Here is a 15,735-nt window from a genome sequence, read left to right on the forward strand (position 1 = left end):
ACTGTTTCTACCCAGGTCTGTATTTATGTCTAGAGAATGAAACAAGTACAGAATCTCTTGTTCTTTTAGAGAAAAGATCCTCAACTATTTGGTGTGAGGATCAGTGAACGTCCCTAAGAGAATCCGAAGTGACATGCAGTGGAAGAGACCTTACTTGCTGGGGGCGATCACCAGTCCGTCCCCATTTCCTGCTGGTTGCATTTCTACTTGTTGAAGAAGCATGTCTTGAAGGGACTGTGCCACAGCGTACACACCATTGTACACATTGTAACTCTCATCCAACATGGCCACATCAGAATGTTGTCAAGGGATCAACTCCATGGTGGCATTGGGTGGACAATTCTCCAGTGTCCTACAGTCAGACTCAGATGCTGAACAATTAAAAGAGACAAACCACAATTGGGTGAGGTAAGTGTCTTCGGGATCTTTGGAAGGGCTTCAATGAACCTTTTGAAGCCAGAGACTTCATTGTGGTGGTGTGAAAAAATGAGAGTCCCATGGAATGAGTCAAGTATGAAATAGCTCTTATGTCTGGTAAAATCCCACTGGGAAGTGGTGACCCAGACTTTTCCAATCACTAAATAACCCCATGTGTGAAAGTTCAGGTCCAGTGAAGAGTCAGTGTCACCATGAATGACAATCATTTTTGCTGATGATTCCTGGATACAGACAAGGTATGGCAAGGTGAAGGTGGAATATTTCCTGTGGGCGACATGCATCATACCCACAAAGTCTGGAGACTCCACCTCTGTCCATCTTTCCTCTCAATTCTTAGAGAAACTGGATACCTTTCTGGTCCTCTGAGATGACCCAATGTCCCAATCTGGTTAGAAATTGATGTTCCTGTGAGTATAGCTGCAGACTTGCTGGGTCTCCTACAGGTATAATTAGGGACGCTCTTGTCCGGTCCTGAGAGCCAAATGAGACACTTCTCCAATGACTCCTTTTCAATATAGACAACATTGTAGAGATCATACCCCAAGCCCACCCAGGTCCAGCTGAAATGAAGCATCACAGACACCATGGCAAGGGCCAGAGCTGTGTCCTTGGGAGCCATCTGACAGAGAGAAGGAAACTGGCCACTGTCACTCAGGGCTGGATCAAAAGAGCCATAGGTAAGCTGAAGTGAAGAGAAAATTAAAAACTATGTGAAGAGCATTAGCATAAAGCACCATAGTTGTTCTGAAGAGTAAGTCATACCCCAGAGATACGTTGGGTAAAAGATGAGGGTTCCTGTTGAGCTCCTCAGTGGCAAGAACCAGTGGTAGAACATACTGGTAGTTCTTGGACAGTAACCTGTGTGGAGGCCACAGAGATCCTCAGGGTCTCCAACCATGATCATCTTCAAATCCAATACAGCGTGTGCCCCTCCTTCCCAAATTCATGTGTTGAAACCCTATTTCCTGGCATGATGGTTTTAGAAGATGAGGTCTTTGAGAAATCAGTAGGATTACATGAGGTCATGAAGTTGAATCTCATGAATGGATTAATGTCCTTATGGGAATACAGAGAACATTTGCTCCATCTCTCTGCCCTGTGAGGACCCAAGGAGAAGACTTCCATGCATGAACAACTGGGAAAAATAAATGTGTGTTGGTTTAGCTACTAATCTATAGTATTTTTTGTCACATAGCAGCCTGAGCAGACTTCGACAAGGACAGATGCCCAGTCATGCAGACTCCCTGTCACAGACATTGCCTCCTCTAAGCTCTTGGAATTCACAGCCAAAGCAAATCCGTAACTTAGGCTCAGGTGGGTCCTTACTAAATTCCACACACATGGATGAGGACAGTGATTCCATTTACCCTGGAAAGAGTAATGAGTGGAAAAGCAGATCACATTCAGGGTGGCTTTTGTAATTGCTTCTTTGATTCAGGAACCAAAATGCTTGTTCTTATTAATGCACCACTAAATGCTTCATAGAACAGCAACAATATTAACATGAGCTCAATCAATGAGGGGGATTTTATTCCCTCTGAAGGCCACAGAGGAGTAGAGAGGCAAGGGACCTGTTGGCCCAGCAGGAGGCTGGTCATGAACCACCAAAGTCTCTGCTCCTCAAACTTACATATCTGTCACCACCAAATGCTAGGAAGCTAAGATGAACTTCAGAGTTCAATGAAGGAGAAATCATGAAAGTCTGGAACATTTTTGAGAAGCAAGCATTTTGGGAACACTTAGGAAACTAGGAAGGGCAGCATCACAAAGTTTAAGAGGGTTGTCATCCATTTCTTATTTTTAAAATATAACAATAATGTTCCTGTGAACATGCCTGTGAATAGTTACTATATCTCAGCCTGGGCAGCATGGTGAGACACCATCTCTAAAATAAACCAATAAAATGAAACAAAAATATAAAAATATAGCTAGGAAAAGTAGAAAACCACAGAAGTAAAGCCACACCCATTAGTTATAATATGTTTAAATGACTTTTTCAGTATTCAGTGTTTTGTCATTCACGGAAGAAAATGAATGTTCAACAGAAATAGCAAAATTAAGGAGATTATCATTGACAGATATGCCATTCACTTGCCCACAAAAATAAAGCTACAATTAATATGAAAGCATGTATGTAAAAAGTACTTAACATATGTGAATTTATACAATTGAATATTGGAGAAGCATGGCAAAAAGACAAAAAAAAAGACAGAGATGACTAGATTTAGTCTACCTAAAAGTTCATGTTCTTCTCTACCTTCAACATGGCATAAGCAAAAATACTTAAAGATGGGCAAAGTATTTTGACTATATTTGGCGACCAAATATTCTTTTCCTCAATACATAAAGTGTAAAGTGTTATTTAGGAATGAAAGGCCTCTATTAAAATTTCAAAATGATAATAAGCAAATCATCAAATATACTCTTAAGATAATACACAAAATATGATAAATGCAGCTTTTAATATGGGGACTATGAATTATCAATGAGATAACCATTTGCATATATCAAATTGGGCCTTTTATGTCTTAAAGTAAATATGGAGGATGTAAGATTCTCCTGCATGGCTAGTGAAAATGTCCATTATTATGTTTCCAAAGGGTTCTCTGGTAAATTGCAATATATATATATATCCTCAAGCTGTCACCCTGGGTAGAGTGCCGTGGCATCACAGCTCACAGCAACCTCCAACTCCTGGGCTCAAGTGATTCTCCTGCCTCTGCCTCCCAAGTAGCTGGGATTACAGGCGCCCGCCACAACACCCGGCTATTTTTTGGTTGCAGCTGTCACTGTTGTTTGGCAGGCCTGGGCTGGATTCGAATACCCACCAGCTCACGTGTATGTGGCTGGAGCCTTAGCTGCTTGAGCCAGAGGTGCCGAGCCAAAAATTTAAAATGTAGGTAGCCTTGAACCCCACATGCAATACCTGCAAGAATTTATTTGCTTTAGTTTAACTTCAAAAACCTGAGTACTGTGATCTATCATCTGTCAAATAGATTTGTTTGGTATGTTTCTAATTTTACTTATATCAAAGTAATATACAATTAAAACTTGAGAACATCAAAAATTGATGCAAGAGTAAAATTTTGCTATTCCTACAGGGTATAACATTAAGGAGGCATTAAAATAATCGTGAAAATATTTACACATATAGAAACATATTGATAATATTTTGTTACATAAGAAAAATAGGCTAAAGACAGATAGAAAGAGAATAATCCCATTTTTGTAATAATGTCTGTAAATTTATGGGCAAAGAATAGAATCAGTACCAAGGTATGACTTTTGTGAGGCATTTATTCCTACATAGGCTACTGCCTATATTTAGAAAATATACTAAAAATTATATTTTGCAAAGGTGTTGATATAAAGACAAATATATGAATCTTACATACTACAGCTTTTTCTTTATTCTAAAGTTCTTTTTATTTCTTCTTTTTTTATTATTAAATCATAGCTGGGTACATTAATGCAATCATGGGGCAGTATACAATGGTTTTATATGCCATTTGACATATTTTCATCACACTGGTTAACATAGCCTTCCTGGCATTTTCTTAGTTGTTGTGTTAAGACATTACCCTTGTAAGATGCACTGTAGGTGTGATCCCACCAATCACCCTCCCTCCACCCATCTTCTCCCTCCCTTCCCCTCCCTTTCACCCTTTCCGATATTCTTAGGTTATAATTGGGTTATAGCTTTCTTTCTTTTTTTTTTTTTTCATTGTCCAAAAACTTTTTTTTTTTATTAAATCATAACTGTATACAATGATATGATTATGGGGCATCATACACTCACTTCATAAACCATTTGACACATTTTTATCACAGTGGTTAACATAGCCTTTCCGGCGTTATCTCAGTTACTGTGCCAAAACATTTACTTTCATAGTAGGGCTGAGTACATTGGATACTTTTTCTTCCATTCTTGAGATACTTTTACTAATAAGAATATGTTCCTGCTCCATCCATGTAAACACGAAAGAGGTAAAGTCTCTATCTTTCTTTAAGGCTGCATAATATTCCATGGTGTACATATACCACAATTTATTAATCCATTCATGGATCGATGGGCACTTGGGCTTCTTCCATGACTTAGCAATTATGAGTTGGGCTGCAATAAACATTCTGGTACAAATATTTTTGTTATGATGTGATTTTTGGTGTTCTGGGTATATACCTAGTAGAGGAATTATAAGATCGAATGGCAGGTCTATTTTTAGATCTCTAAGTGTTCTCCAAACATCTTTCCAAAAGGAACGTATTAGTTTGCATTCCCACCGGCAGTGTAGAAGTGTTCCCCTTTTTCCACATCCATGCCAACATCTCTCATGGATCCCTTAGAATCTCAAGTTTAGTGATAAGTCAGCCAGGATATGAAAAGCTCCTATAATTGACCCTGTAAATGTTCTTTTTGGGCATAGGGAGGGTATCTGCGTCTGAGTCAGGGGAGGGCTACTTGCTGTGGCCTGTAGTTTCCTGAGCTAGTGAGAGTGGAGAGCAGAGGGCAAGAAGACTCCTCATACCCTCTCCTCTCATCCTATAAAAAAATCCTCCCTCCACTATTCAGAGTGAATAGGAGAAAAGAAGTCTGCAGGAAGGGAGAAAATCCATATGGACAGTTCTAGGGAGGTGGAGGAGGAAAGGGGACACAGATAACATTGCTCCATACATCCACAGAGCCCCTCAGAATTATCACCACAGTCAAGTAGAAAATTAAGACATGAAAAAGTGACTTACTGGAGCAACATGTCATTCCTGCTGGAGTTCATGTTTTTTGTAAACACAGGGGTGGTATATGTATATATGGAGAAGAATGAACCAATTACCACATCTCCATCCTTGTATACTCTGGGTTTGACTGTAAAAAAGCAAAACTGCATGGAGGGAAGGAACTCTTCAGGAGCAGAAAGACAAAAATCAAAGTGAACATCTCAGAAATCTCTGCAAAGCCCTAAGTCCCTAAGTCTGAGCAGAGGCGGAACCTGCTGCATCCAGCCGGTATATACACGTATCATGTGTGTGTGTGTGTGTGTGTGTTTGTGTGTGTGTGTTTGTATTTGTTATTGCTGTGAAATGGAGAAACCACTCCATGGAACTCCCACCCAACTCTTTTCAAACAAAACCTCCTCAACCCCTGGAACCCTCTGTGCCATGGGCTTTCCAGCTGGGGTCCTGTGTCCAGGAGAAAAATATCAGTTGGAAAATATACTTGAGGATCATCTCCTCCACCCCCAGGCTGTACGATTTCATCCAAGTCCTCAGAAGGTAAGGCCCCAGGGACCTTGGGGCAGATTTGGTCCCAAGCTCCAGTCAAGAATCCACTTGCAGGAGCACCATTTAGGTTGATGGAATGCAAGGTGTGAGGTGAAAGGGTTAGACCAGTCAGTGCTCAAAAAGTGGACTGTGATGTGACTATAAACTTTAGTTAATAGAAATGTGTCTGTATTGGCTCATTCACGGTATCGAGTATCACAGAAGAGCAAGATGCTAATAATAGGAGAAATCGGGGGATGGGGGAAAAGGGGGTATAAAGGGAATTCTATACTTTTTCTCAATTTTTTCTGTGAAAACTTTTGGTTATTGTGAACAGGCTGCTGCAAACATCGGCACACAGGATTGGAATGGCCAAGTCACATGACAATTCTGTATTTAACATTCAGGAAGTGCCACATTGGTTTCAAAAGTGATTGCACCATTTTACATTCACACCAGCAATGTATGTGTGTTCCAGTTTCTACATATTCTCTCTAGCATTTGTTTTTTTTAATATTTTATTTTTTAAATTATTATTTTTTATTTTTTAATTATTGTTAAATCATAGTCCAATCAAGGGGCACAATGTGCTGGTTTCATATACAATCTAAAATATTCTCATCAAATTGTTCAACATAGCATTCATGGCATTTTCTTAGTTATTGTATGTAGACATTTGTATTCTGCATTTAGTAAGTTTCACCTGTACCCATTCTAAGATGCACTGTAGGTTTGCCCCACCAATTACCCTCCCTCCCTCCTTTTCCCATATTCTTGTGCTATAGTTGCCTTCATATGAAAGCTATAAGTTAGCTTCATAGTAGGGTTGAGTACATTGGATACTTTTTCTTCCATTCTTGAGATACTTTGCAAAGAAGAATATGTTCCAGCTCCATCATGTAAACATGAAAGAGGTAAAGTCTCCATCTTTCTTTAAGGCTGCATAATATTCCATGGTATACATGTATCACAATTCGTTAATCCATTTGTGGGTCGATGGGCACTTGGGCGTCTTCCATGACTTAGCAATTATGAATTGGGCTGCAATAAACATTCTGGTACAGATGTCTTTGTTATATTGTGATTTTTGGTCTTCTGGGTATATATCTAGTAAAGAAATTATAGGATCGAATGGCAGGTCTATTTTTAGATCTCTAAGTATTCTCCAAACATCCTTCCAAAAGGAACGTATTAGTTTGCATTCCCACCAGCAGTGTAGAAGTGTGCCCTTTTCTCCACATCCACGCCAACATCTCTGATTTTGGGATTTTGTTATGTGGGCTACTCTTATTGGAGTTAGGTGATATATCAAAGTAGTTTTGATTTGCATTTCTCTGATGATTAAGGATGATGAGCATTTTTTCATGTGTCTGTAGGTCGTGCATCTGTCTTCTTTAGAGAAGTTTCTCTTCAAGTTCTTTGCCCACCCTGAGATGGGATCACTTGTTCTTTTCTTGCTAATACATTTGAGTTCTCTGTGGATTCTGGTTATTAAACCTTTATCAGAGGTATAACCTGCAAATATTTTCTCCCATTCTGAGTGCTGTCTGCTTGCTATACTTACTATGTTCTTGGCTGTGCAGAAGCTTTTCAGTTTGATCAGGTCCCAGTAATGTATTTTTGATACTGCTTCAATTGCCAGGGGAGTCCTCCTCATAAAATATTCACCCAGGCCAATTTCTTCAAGAGTTTTCCCCACACTTTCTTCAAGGATTTTTATAGTTTCATGTCTTAAGTTGAAACCTTTTATCCAGTGAGAGTCTATTTTAGTTAATGGTGAAGGTTATTGGTCCAGTTTCAGTCTTCTACAGGTCACCAGCCAGTTCACCAGCCAATTCACCCAGCACCATTTGTTAAATAGGGAATCTTTTCCCCACTGAATGTTTTTAATTGGCTTGTCAAAGATTAAATAACGGTAATTAGCTGGATTCATCTCTTGGTTCTCTATTCTGTTCCAGACATCTACTTCTCTGTTTTTGTGCCAGTACCATGCTGTTTTGATCGCTATCAATTTATAGTACAGTCTGAGGTCTGGTAGCGTGATTCCTCCTGTTTTGTTTTTATTTCTGAGTAATGTCTTGGCTATTTGAGGTTTTTTTCTGATTCCGTATAAAATGAAGTATTATTTTTTCAAGATCTTTAAATATGACAATGGAGCTTTAATAGGGATTGCATTAAAATTATATATTGCTTTGGGTAGTATAGACATTTTAACAATGTTGATGCTTCCCAGCCATGAGCATGGTATGTTTTTTCACTTGTTAACATCTTCAGCTACTTCTTTTCTTAAAGTTTCATAGGTTTCTTTATAGAGATCTTTCACGTCCTTTGTTAGGTATACTCCCAAATACTTCATCTTCTTTGGCACTATTGTGAAAGGAATTGAGTCCTTGACTGTTTTTTAGGCTTGGCTATTGTTGGAATATACAAAGGCTACAGCTTTATGGGTGTTGATTTTGTAGTCTTAGACATTGATATATTTCTTGATCACTTCTAAAAGTTTTGTAGTAGAATCCCTGGTGTTTTCCAGATATATGATCATATCATCTGCCAAGAGTGAAAGTTTGATCTCTTCTGACCCTATGTGGATACACTTGATTGCCTTTTCTTCCCTAATTGCAATGGCTAAAACTTCCATTACAATGTTAAAGAGCAATGGAGACAATGGCCAACCTTGCTTGCTTCCTGATCTAAGTGGAAATAATTTCAATTTAACTCCATTCAATACGATATTGGCTGTGGGTTTGCTGTAGATGGCCTCTATTACTTTAAGAAATGTCCTTCTATACCCATTTTCTTAAGTGTTCTGATCATGAAGGGATGCTGGATATTATCAAAAGCTTTTTCTGCATCATTTGAGGGAATCATATGTCTTTATTTTTTAGTTTGTTTATGTGCTGAATTACATTTATACATTTACATATATTGAACCAGCCCTGCGACCCTGGGATGAATCCCACTTGGTCATGGTGTATAATTTTTTTGATGTGTTGTTGGATTCTGTTTGTTAGGATCTTATTGAGTATTTTAGCATCAATATTCATTAGTGATATTGGTGTATAATTTTCTTTTCTCGTTGGGTCTTTCCCTGGTTTAGGGATCAAGGTTACGTTTGCTTCATAGAATGTGTTGGGTAGTATTCCTTCTTTTTCTATATTTTGGAAGAGATTGAGTAATATAGGTACTAGTTCTTCTTTAAAGATTTGGTAGAATTCTTATGTGAAGCCATCTGGTCTTGGGCTTTTCTTTTTAGGGAGATTTTGTATAGTTGATGCTATTTCAGAACTTGATATAGGCCCCTTCAACATTTCCACTTAGTTCTGGCTCAGTCTTGGTAGGTAGCGTGCTTCCAAGTATTGGTCAATTTCCTTTGGATTTTCATATTTCTGAGAGTAAAGTTTCTTATAGTATTTGTTAAGGATTTTTTGAATTTCGAGGTGTCTGTTGTTATTGCATCTTTACCATTTCTGATTTATGAAAGTAGAGATTTTACTTGTTTATTCCTGGTTACATTGGCCAAAGTTTTATCTATTTTATTGATCTTTTTGAAAAGCCAACTTTTGGATTTATTGATCTGTTGTCTAATTCTTTTGTTTTCAATTTCATTTAATTCTGCTCTGATTTTGGTTATTATTATTATTTTTTCTGCTGGGTTTGGGGTTGGAATGTTCTTCCTTCTCCTGTTGATTGAGATGTCCCATTAAGTTATTAACTTACTCTCTTTCAGTTTTCTTGAGGAAGGCTTGCAGTGCTATAAATTTCTCTCTTAGGACTGCCTTTGCAGTATCCCAGAGGTTCTGATAATTTGTGTCTTCATTGTCATTTTGTTCTAAGAATTTGGTAATTTCCTTATTAATCTCGTCTATAACCCATCTATCCTTCATCATAAGGTTAATTAGCTTCCATGTTTTGTATGGGTATGCAGATTCCTGTTGTTATTGAGTTCAACTTTTATTTCATGATGGTCTGAGAAGATGCAAGGAATAGTTTCTATTTTTATTTATTTATTTATTTTTTTATTAAATCATAGCTGTGTACAGTAGTATGATCACGGGGCACCGTACACTTGGTCCTAGTAAATGTGGAATGTAACGGTCTTAGCAAAATAACTAAGAAAATGCCATGAAAACTATGTTAACTAGTGTGATGAAAATGTGTCAAACGGAATAGTTTCTATTTTTAAAAATTTTCTGAGGTTAGATTTGTGGCCTAGTATGTGGTTGATTTTGGAGTCTGTTCCGTGGGCTGATGAGAAGAATGTGTATTCAGTTTTGTTGGGATGAAATGTTCTGTAGATGTCTGTTAAATCCAGATATTGAATGATTAAGTTTAAATCTAAAATTTCTTTGCTTAGCTTCTTTTTGGAGGGTCTATCTAGCACTGCTAAAGGGGTGTTAAAATCTCCGACTACTATGGAACTGGAGGAAATCAAGTTGCTCATGTTTGTTAGAGTTTCTCTATAAATTTAGGCACATTCTGGTTGGGTGCATAAATATTAATAATTTAAATCTCATCATATTGAGTATTACCTTTAACACATATGAAATTTCCATCCTTATCCTTCCTTATTTTGGTTCATTTAAAGCCTTTTGTATCTGCGAATAGGATTGCAATGCCTATTTTTGTTCTGCTTTCCATTTGCCTGGTGTATAGATGACCATCCCTTCACCTTGAGTCTAAATTTATCTTTTAAGGTAAGATGAGATTCTTGTATGCAGCAGATATCTGCCTTGAGTTTTTGTATGCAGTCAGCCAATCTGTGCCTGTTTAGAGGACGATTTAAACCATTCACATTAATTGAGAATACTGATAATCCTTTTGAGAGTCTGGGGGACATTTTTAATCTTTTCGCGACTGTGGAAGTTGGAATTTGATCAAAAGTTTCTGGGTGAGTTTAGTTTTGTGGTGGAGGATTATGCTGGTTTTTATGGAGGATAGGTCTGAGAATATCCTGGAGAGCTGGTTTAGTTATGACAAATTTCTTCAACATGTGAATGTCATTAAAGTATTTAATTTCTCCATCATAAATGAAACTCAGTTTAGCTGGGCACAGGATCCTGGGTTGAAAGTTATTTTGTTTTAGGAGATTAAAAGTCGATGACCATCCTCTTCTGGCTTTAAAGGTTTTAGCAGAGAGATCTGCAGTTATTGTAATATTCTTCCCCTTGTAGGTTATGGTTTTCTTTCGTCTGGCTGCTATCAGAATTTTCTCCTTCATATTAACTTTAGTGAAATTGATTATGATGTATCTGGGGGATGTCTTATTTGGGTTGAGTGGTGCTGGAGTTCTGAAACTGTCTGCTATCTGCAGTTCAGAATCTCTTGGCATGTCTGGAATGTTCTCTTTCATAATCTCATGAAGAAGGGACTCTGTGCCTTGTGAAGCCACTTTGTCACTTTTGGGGATCTGTATGAGATGAATATTGGTTTTCTTTGAATTATCCCAGAGCTGTCTGAGAGAGTGATCTGTTTTTGTCCTCCATTTCTCTTCCTCTTTGAGAGTTTGGGAACATTTGAAAGCCTTGTCTTCAATGTCAGAAATCCTTTCTTCTGCTTGCTCCATTCTGTTACTGAGGAATTCTACTGTATTTCTCTGATCTTTGAGGGCTGCAACTTCTTGTCTCAATGTGTCAAAATCTTTGGTCATTTGGTCTTTGAATTTGTTGAATTCTTGAGAAATCTTTTGGATTACTGCTTGGAATTCTGATTTGATCCTATGCAGATTCTGAATTTGATTTCTGACATCTCAGCTATATGTTTGTGCATGGGATCTTGTGCTGTGTCTGCCTTATTGTTCCTTGGGGGAGTTGATCTTCTCTGATTATTCATATTGCTAGAGTTTTTCCATTGATTCTGCCTCAGGATTGTTTTTCTCCATTGCCTCTGGCTGTCCTCAGAGTTGGGGAGGTGTCTCTCCAAGATTAGACCCCAGTAGGATCACTCTATTGTTGCTGGATCTTTGTAGGGAGTGACCCTGTGTAGCTCCTCTGGGGCTACCCCAGCCAGGTAGTTCTGGTTGTCCAAGCAGCTCCAGAGTGTGACACACGCAGATGCAGCAACAGGGCTGGGGTTGGTGAACACTTTTCTGGGAGTGCCTGGCGCCCAGTGACTTTGGCAAAGAGAGCCCAAGGCTCCAGCCATCTCTGGCCAGGAGACGGGCTCCGCACCAAGGGAGGGAGGGCTCTGGATGGCACACGGCTACCAGAGTCTCTGGCAAGACAAGCTGGCTGGTGTGGAGACAGGTTGTGTGGCTCCCAGAGTTCCTGGCCAGGGCATGTTGAGGCCTGGGAGGACGTGCGGTTGCCGGCAGAGTCCCTGGCAGGGGTGGCCACGGGTCACTGGGCCTGTTGTTGCCGAGTCCTGTTGCTGGTGAGTCCCTGGCTGGGGCAGCGGGCAGAGGCCTAGTGAGTGCCGGGCGCAAGGCCACGAGGTTGCCACCAGAGATCCTGGTGGGGGCGGGGGGCTTGACATGGTCCCAGAGTCTCTTGCTGTTGGGGGGCACTTGCTCTGGCACTGGTTTGGAGTTTTGTTTGTTTGTTGTTGTAGTTGCTACAGACATTCTGGTGAGAGTGAAGTGTTATACCATTGTGGTTTTGATTTGTGTTTACTTGATTCTTAATGATGTTGAGCATCTTTTTATGTGCTTTTTGATTATATCCATCTCTTTGGTGAAATGTATACACAAGTTCTTTGCCATTTTTAAATTGTTTTGTTTATCTTTTTTTGAACATGGTGCTTTTCATTTGTTTATTTATTTATTTATTTATTTTTTTATTAAATCATAGCTGTGTACATTAGTATGATCATGGGGTACCATACACTTGGTTCATAGACCGTTTGACACATTTTCATCACACTAGTTAACATAGCTTTTGTGGCATCTTCTTAGTTATTTTGCTAAGACATTTACATTCCATTTTTACTAGGATTCACATATTCCCTTGTAAGATGCACCGCAGGTGTAATCCCGTTAATCCCCCTCCCTCCAACTCCCTCCTCCCCCTCCTCTCCCTTTCCCCCTTCTACCTATTCTTAGGTTGTAATTGGGTTATAGCTTTCATGTGAAGGTCCTACATTAGTTTCATAATAAGGGTGAGTACATTGGGTACTTTTTCTTCCATTTTTTTTTTTTATTAAATCATAACTGTATACATTGATATGATCATGGGGCATCATACACTCGCTTCATAGACCATTTGACACATTTTTATCACAGTGGTTAACATAGCCTTTCCGGCGTTATCTCAGTTACTGTGCCAAAACCTTTACATACTACATTTACCAAGTTTCGCAAATACCCCTGTAAGATGTACCACAGGTGTGATCCCACAGATCCCCCTCCTCAACCCACCCCCCCTTTCCCACTTCCCCCTATTGTTAAGTTGTAGCTGGGTTATAGCTTTCATGTGAGAGCCCCAAATTAGTTTCATGGTAGGGGTGAGTACATTGGGTACTTTTTCTTCCATTCTTGAGATACTTTACTAAGAAGAATATGTTCCAGCTCCATCCATGTAAACATGTAAGAGGTAAAGTCTCCATCTTTCTTTAAGGCTGCATAGTATTCCATGGTATACATATATCACAACTTATTAATCCATTCGTGGATCGATGGGCACTTGGGCTTTTTCCATGACTTAGCTATTATGAATTGGGCTGAAATAAACTTTCTGGTACAAATATCTTTGTTATGTTGTGATTTTTGGTCTTCTGGGTATATGCCCAGCAGAGGAATTACAGGATTGAATGGCAGATCTATTTTTAGATCTCTGAGTGTTCTCCATATATCTTTCCAGAAGGAATGTATTAATTTGCATTCCCACAAGCAGTGCAGAAGTGTTCCCTTTTCTCCGCATCCACGCCAACATCTCTGGTCTTGAGATTTTGTGATATAGGCTAGTCTCATTGGAGTTAGATGATATCTCAAAGTAGTTTTGATTTGCATTTCTCTGATGATTAAAGATGATGAGCATTTCTTCATATGTCTGAAGGCCGTGCCCCTGTCTTCTTCAGAGAAGTTTCTCTTCAAATCGCTTGCCCAGCTTGCGATGGGATCCCTTGTTTTTTTCTTGCTGATGCGTTTGAGTTCTCTGTGGATTCTGGTTATTAAACCTTTGCCAGAGATATACCCTGCAAATATCTTCTCCCATTCTGAGGGCTGTCTGCTTGCTTTGCTTACTGTGTTCTTAGCTGTGCAGAAGCTTTTTAGTTTGATCAAGTCCCAGTAGTGTATTTTTGAAGCTGCTTCAATTGCCCGGGGGGTTCTCCTCATGAAATACTCACCCATACCAATTTCTTCAAGGTTTTTCCCTGCATTCTCCTCTAGTATTTTTATAGTTTCATGTTTTAAGTTTAAATCTTTAATGCAATGAGAGTCTATCTTAGTTAATGGTGAAAGGTGTGGGTCCAATTTCAGTCTTCTGCAGGTTGCCAGCCAGTTCACCCAGCACCATTTGTTAAATAGGGAATCTTTTCCCCACTGAATGTTTTTAATTGGCTTGTCAAAAATCAAATAGCGGTAAGTGGCTGGATTCATCTCTTGGTTCTCTATTCTGTTCCAGATATCTACTTCTCTGTTTTTGTGCCAATACCATGGTGTTTTGATCACTATCGATTTGTAGTAAAGTCTGAGGTCTGGTAGTGTGATTCCTCCTGTTTTGTTTTTATTTCTGAGTAATGTCTTGGCTATTCGAGGTTTTTTTCTGATTCCATATAAAACGAAGTAATGTTTTTTCAAGATCTTAAAAATATGACAGTGGAGCTTTAATAGGGAGTGTGTTGAAATTATATATTGCTTTGGGTAGTATGGACATTTTGATAATGTTGATTCTTCCTAGCCATGAGCATGGTATGTTTTTCCATTTGTTAACATTTTCACCTATTTCTTTTCTTAGAATTTCATAGTTCTCTTTATAGAGATCTTTCACGTCTTTTGTTAGGTAAATTCCCAAATATTTCATCTTCTTTAGCACTACTGTGAATTGGATAGAGTCCTTAACAGCTTTTTCAACTTGACTGTTGTTGGTGTATATAAAGGCTACCGATTTATGGATGTTGATTTTGTAAACTGAGACGCTGCTGTATTCCCTGATCACTTCTAGGAGTTTTGTAGTAGAGTCCCTAGTGTTTTCCTGATACACAATCATATCATCTGCGAAGAGTGAAAGTTTGATCTCTTCTGACCCTATATGGATACCCTTGATCGCCTTTTCTTCCCTAATTGCGGTGGCTAAAACTTCCATTACAATGTTGAAAAGCAATGGAGACAATGGGTAGCCTTGTCTGGTTCCTGATCTGAGTGGAAATGATTTCAATTTAACTCCATTCAATATGATATTGGCTGTGGGTTTGCTGTAGATGGCCTCTATCAGTTTAAGGAAAGTCCCTTCTAGACCAATTTTCTTGAGTGTTCTGATCATGAAGGGATGCTGGATATTATCAAAAGCTTTTTCTGCATCAATTGAGAGAATCATATGGTGTTTGTTTTTTAATTTGTTTATGTGCTGAATTACATTTATAGATTTACGTATATTGAACCAGCCTTGACACCCTGGGATAAAACCAACTTGCTCATGATGTATAATTTGTTTGATGTGTTGCTGGATTCTGTTTGTTAGGATCTTGTTGAATATTTTTGCATCCATATTCATTAGTGATATTGGTCTATAATTTTCTTTTCTTGTTGGGTCTTTTCCTGGTTTGGGGATCAGGGTGATGTTTGCTTCATAGAACGTGTTGGGTAGTCTTCCTTCTTTTTCTACATTTTGGAACAGGTTGAGTAATATAGGTACTAATTCCTCTTTAAAGGTTTGGTCGAATTCTGATGTGAAACCATCTGGTCCCGGGCTTTTCTTTTTAGGGAGGTTTTGTATAGTTGATGCTATTTCTGAACTTGATATGGGTCTGTTCAACATTTCCACTTGATTCTGGTTAATTCTTGGAAGGTGGTGTGCTTCCAAGTATCAGTCAATTTCCTTCAGATTTTCATATTTCTGAGAACAAATTTTCTTGTAATATTCATTAAGGATTTTTTGGATTTCTGAT

General features: G+C 38.7%; 1 pseudogene across 1 annotated transcript in view; it reads left to right on the plus strand.

Annotated features, from left to right (window-relative positions):
• The first annotated feature begins 319 nt into the window (after window positions 1-319).
• The window catches only part of LOC128580967 (elongation factor 2-like), a 120,711-nt pseudogene continuing 105,295 nt past the window's right edge, over window positions 320-15,735 (plus strand). Inside the window, exon 1 of the transcript XR_008378760.1 lies at window positions 320-408. The product of XR_008378760.1 is annotated as an elongation factor 2-like (transcript). The remainder of the gene's footprint in view (window positions 409-15,735) is intronic.

Source organism: Nycticebus coucang, chromosome 3, assembly GCF_027406575.1.
Source record: "Nycticebus coucang isolate mNycCou1 chromosome 3, mNycCou1.pri, whole genome shotgun sequence".
NCBI classification, from domain to species: domain Eukaryota; kingdom Metazoa; phylum Chordata; class Mammalia; order Primates; family Lorisidae; genus Nycticebus; species Nycticebus coucang.